Source organism: Miscanthus floridulus, unplaced genomic scaffold (assembly GCF_019320115.1).
Source record: "Miscanthus floridulus cultivar M001 unplaced genomic scaffold, ASM1932011v1 fs_112_2, whole genome shotgun sequence".
Lineage (NCBI taxonomy): Eukaryota > Viridiplantae > Streptophyta > Magnoliopsida > Poales > Poaceae > Miscanthus > Miscanthus floridulus.
Window position 1 is genome coordinate 42,902 of NW_027096205.1, and position 5,672 is coordinate 48,573.

Genomic DNA, 5,672 nt, shown 5'->3' on the forward strand with positions numbered 1-5,672 from the left:
TCATCGAAAATAAATAAAAAAAATTCAAAACCGTCGATACTGTAGCAAACCCGCTGTTACTGTAGTAAACCCGTTGTTACTGTAGCAAACCCGCCGCTGAAAAACCGCTCCGGGGGTAAAATAGACGGTTTTGGAAAGTTCAGGGGGTAAAACAGACGGTTTCATAGTTGGGGGTGAATTAGACTAAGTATGAAAGGTGGGGGGGTGATGTAGACTTTTTCCTTAGGATAGTCAACACTTCCGGGGAAACCACAATTCTTTTCGAATCACTTTCTTTTTGCCGTTGATTCATCCGTCACTTATATCATTAGAAAATACAAGAAATCCATGCCAAATCAAGGACTCTGAACTTAGGCAGCTTCGACAACAAGAAAGAGCTACATTAATTTGCATATGCTGTATAATTTCGTTTCACCGTAAAGCGACCAAGTATATACAAATTAGAAGAGAGTTTGGCATGATTCTCAAAAGCAGTAATGGAGGGGGTAGATATATAGAGGCAAGATTTATCTTGTGGAGATTTGGGACTGATGAGACTCTAAGGTTGTGTTTGGTACTTTGGTTTCGAGACAAGATGGAACGAGACAGTTCCATCTTAATTTTATAGGAAGGGATGGTCAAATCTCTTTGTTCCATTAAGGGTACCAGGTTATCTTTGTTTTCTATTTGGTTGGAGATACGTAGAGAGAGGATGGACCGGTTGTTCTTCGTCTGTCATCCACCATCAGCAAGGGACTCGACTGTCTGCCGCAGCAAGGGGAGCGGAGAGGAGGTCTGTGGGCTCGCTCATGGACCGAGCACAAAGAGCAGTGGGCTCCATTGACAGCCACCATTGGGCCAAGAGTGCTGAGCTCACCTTGCCTAAGGATGGCAACGGGTCGGGTTCGGATCGGGTGGAGTCTCCGTGCACCCAAAACCGAAACCCGAAATCGAAACCCGAACCCGCCCCGAAAACCGATTCGGGTGGAAATCCATCACCAAAACCAAACCCGCGGATACCCGAAACCCGAACGGATACCCGAAACCCGAATGGATATCCGAAACCCGCGGATATATATACACATATTCACATGTATAAACAAGAGGCAACAAATAATAAATATTTTCATGAGTCAACTTTAAATAAATTTAATAATCTAAGTAAACAAATTATTATTAGTATATTATAAAACATGAATTTTAATTCCAAATGATTTATTTCGGATATCCATTGGATATCCACGGGTGAAAAAACCAAACCCGAAACCGAACCCGATTGGTTTCGGGGCCCCGAACCCGAAAACCGTGGGTGAAAAACCATCCCCAAACCCGAACCCGCAGAACCCGAAACCCGCGGATATCCGCACCAAACCCGATCCGTTGCCATCCTTCCTCGCCCATGGATGACCGCCACCGCACTGGGAGAAGCAAGATCTGGCTTGCAGGTAGGGTATGTATGACAAAAAGCACAAGGACGTGGAACACCCGTGCCACCAGCAGGGTCGCCATTGCTCAAAGGAGCCCGAGCTCACCCATGGACAAGACATCCATGGATCGGTCGCAACCTAGACCTCACCCTGGCCACAAGCTCCGCATTGGAACTCCAGAAGTTTAGGAGCCGAATATGCAATTTGCATACCAGAACCGAGATGAGAACTATAGAAAGGTTTAGAGAGTGCAATGTGCAATTTGCAAGCACAGGGGCTCGGATGAGAATTTGAGACAAATTTAAGGACCACCAGTGAAATTTATTCTTAATGTGCTGAATTTTTCTTCTCCATAGCAATACACATGCACAAACCTAGTTGAATTAAAAAAAACCTGACAAAGCATAAGTAAATAAAAGGGTAGCTCACATAGTAACACCGAATTTCAAAATCCTTTTTTAATATACGCCTAGCATAATCATACCAATGATTTTAGGTGGGGGGGGCTCCGAGTTTCAATATTACATTACAAAATTTTCAAATGGTTCTTTATCCATGTAAATGGACAATAGTACCTTGCTATTTTGACCAATGGTTTGCAGCAACATTCGTAATTTGCAAGAGAAGTGATGTTCCACACTCTGGGCTGATGAGGAAAAATTTGATAAAAACAACCGCATAATTAATACGAGGAATAAATAAAAATCAAATGAGCAATAAGAATAGCATGACACAATAAACCAGGTCCCAGAATCTAAATATCTAATAAATAAAAGCTTGAGGGAATGCCAATTATACATTGTTCCTGCGATTAGAACCCACATAAGAACTCTTTGTAGACAAATGATTGCAGCCTTGTCACAACATCTTTCGTGCTCAAGATTTACATTTCTGAAATTCAGGAGCCATCTGAATAGTCAGCCTTGTCACAACATTCACTCTTAAATCTTAATCCATATTTGCTGACCCCTACTCAAACACAGAAATCTGCACGAGGCATAATAATTTATGATTTTAGTTCCAGGAGCCATCAGGAGAATAAAAATGTTCAGTTGATAGTGCAAATGAAATACTAGGATGGATTTCAGTGCACGGAAAGGTTTATGGTGCATGCAGCTTAATCTGCTTGTTTCAAGTCTAACTGATTCTAGTAACATGAAACTTAGCCAGAAGCCCAGAAGATTGATTATATTTGATAATAACCATTTCTTAGACTTATTTTCTGACCTTTTCTAGCTTAATCCAACAACAATACCAAGAATGCATCTTGCTAGTAAACTGCTCCCTGAAAAAGCTGCAGAGAATGATTTTTCCCCCTCACCACACCAGAGTTTAATGTTTCAAAGTTCATAACAAAAAAAAAAATGAAACAACGGGAGGTCAAGTAAAGAGATATTACTACCGGATGCTGATAGACAATTACATAGAGTCATACAAACTCGGGATGAACAAAGAGAAGAATCACAAATAAAGCTATAGTGCATGGAACTAAAAAAGGTCATGTTTGTGTTATTCTACTGAACTAAGCAGCACGCTCGCATAATCTATTTCTTCTCAGAACTAATCATTTCAGATTTTTTTGTGTCAACATAATCAGCAGTATTAAGCTTTATGCTATGTATATAAAATGCAATTAAATTTAAATAACTATCAGTACAGCAGTCTATATCAGCACAGCTGTCTAATTGCGTTTATATTTTGGGCATCAGCAAATCCAGGGCACCTCAGTCTATATCAGCAAATCCAGTTCTAGAGAAGCTTCATTTCTCACTAAATTTGTGATCCTAACATATGAAATTCATTATTCCTTCCTTTTTTTTATGTATACGAGAGCAAAATTCAGATTTAGAAACAAATGAAAAAAAAATCACTAGTTGGCTTACATATGCCAAATGTGCAAAGGAACTTCAAAACTTTGACAACATTCGGGCTGATTGCTTTACATTTGACTTCAACAGTCTTAAGGTATTCTGATATTGCCGCTGATTTCTGCATTGAAATGTATCTTCCTTTCATTTCCACCTCATGTTTATGTCCCTGTGGCAAAGGGAACAATTAAACAAGAATGATAATTAACAATAATTTTAATGCTGCTAAAGTAAATAATAAAGTGTCAACCTTCAAAAAAAGTTGAAGAGTGAGCTTCTCTAGAACTGGTGTGTGCTTGAGGATGCAAGTTAGTGCACTGAAGCCAGGAGCCAGACACCAGTACTCATTTAGTAGTAAAGTCTTCAACTTGTTAAATGTGGGGCACCTTTTCAAATCCCTTGTGAAAATGAACTGAACAAGATACATAAAAGATGAAGCAATGTCATGGTCAAAATGCAAAAATGATGATACAAGAAACCCAATCAGTGGAAAGGCATATGAAAAGACTGTACAAGTGTCTACGGATGCCCACAACTTGATGTGTATAGTGCAGTCAAGTTACACGAGTTGACATAGATGAGTCAAAGAGGAAAAGGGTTTGAAGCGCACCGTTTTTGTTTCAGCTACCAATGCCAAACTCATAGCTTCTGATAAACCTTCCAGCAGCACGCAATTGTCATTCTCATGTTTGTCACCATAACAATCCTCACAGACCTCAAAACCACAATCCCCATAGTCTGAATAAGTGCAGCAATCTGCAGAGTCATGGATGACTCTGACAATTGCATCCACTAATGATGGCATGCCCTCAAGCACAGGAGTCTTGTACCAGTGATCCTCAAGACGGAGTGAAATGAGACTTGGGGCACAAACATGAGTGCAGAACCTGCGGCTGAAACGGCACTCGCTGATGCTCAGATATTTTAAGGACTCAGACGATGAAGCAGTTGGTAAGAGTCAGATTCTGCAGTGCTGGACAAGAGCTTGTAAAGTTAAAGAGCTTGTCCTTCAAGAGCATGTCTTCAAAATCTAGCTTTGTCAAATGCTGGGAGATGAAAGGCCACCGCTCAAACCAAATCTTTCTAAGATGGAGCATCTGTACTTCACACTGTATGGCGTGCTTGATCCAGAGCATCACGCGGGGCATGTCCTCACTTGCGGTATTCATCAAATGAGAACTCGCACTTGACGAGAGGTGTGAGCCCACGGAGCAGAAACAGGTTGTCAACAAACTCACGGAGCTCATGCACGACATCCCAATCGTCCTCGCTTCACCCGATGCGAAGTCCAGTGGCAAACCTCCATAGGTGGCGCCAGCGCCGGGCGAGCACGCACGTCTGCACGGCGTCCTGAGCCCGGAGGAAGGAGAGCACGTGGTGGAGCACCTCGTCCGGGAGCGCGCCAAGTCGGTCGAAGCCGTCAGCCATCGCCATTGCCGGATTCTTGGCATTCTTCTTCCTTGGAGGCATTCTGTCGAACAGGCCGCGAGCGTTTGTCAGCGCCCGGCCTTTGCAGGATACGGAAAGACATAGAATCGTTATTTGAGGCGCATTGCAAAAGGGCGAGCGTGCAATGAAAATATGGCGGAGAGGCTTGCAGGCACGACGAATTAGTGTCGCACCTCACTTAGCCGGAGGCCGCAGCAGCTTCAATTCACGCGGAGGCGGAGCAGAGCAAAGACGCCGACGCTAGCAGCATTACGTACGCGAGCCGACAGATCTGAGCAATGGGAACACTGCGCTGAGAAGAGCAGAGACAAGTGAATCCGGGGTGAGGAGCTTGAGGAACAGTCGAACAGGTGTGCTCGGGACATGGAAGAGGAAGAAACGAATCGGGAGGAGATGCAGCGAAGGGGTGCCACTCACCGTCTCCTTCGGCTCCTTTATTTTCTTGTTTGTGATGTGCTACTGGTGGGCGTGCACCTCTCGATCTGGAGCCTGCGCCGACGTGCAGCTGCGGGGGGGCGCTCAGCGCGCAGGGATGCGACGGCCGGCGGGCGGGAGTGCGGGACGCGCCCTGCTCTTGGCGCGCGCCGGTTCTCCTGTGGCTGTGCTCGTGGCCTGTGTAGTGTGGCTGGCTGGGAATTTTTTTTAAAATTTTAACGTTTCTTGAAAACTAATTTTAAATCTAATACGGTCTGATTTTTTTTTAAACTAACATTTTTTGCCACGCCTATTGTCCTGACGTGGCCAAATGCCTATGCCGCGGTATGTATGGTGGCGCGGCAGAGGTCTGACGTGGCGACGACCGGAATCGCGATCGTTGATGTGGCAAGGCTCTATCGCACCACCGATCTTGGCGCGGCAGTGCCGCGCTACGGAGCCTGGCGCAGCGGGGCCAAATAAATATCGCGAGCGAGCCCCCTGTCCGCACGCACCCCTGCCCGCCCGCCCGCCG

The 5,672-nt window shown here is 44.6% G+C and overlaps 1 pseudogene; it reads right to left on the reverse strand.

The window, feature by feature from the left end:
- Positions 1-2,086: 2,086 nt before the first annotated feature.
- LOC136530353 (putative F-box/LRR-repeat protein At3g28410) lies at positions 2,087-5,327 on the reverse strand (annotated as a pseudogene).
- Between the last annotated feature and the right edge of the window lie 345 nt (positions 5,328-5,672).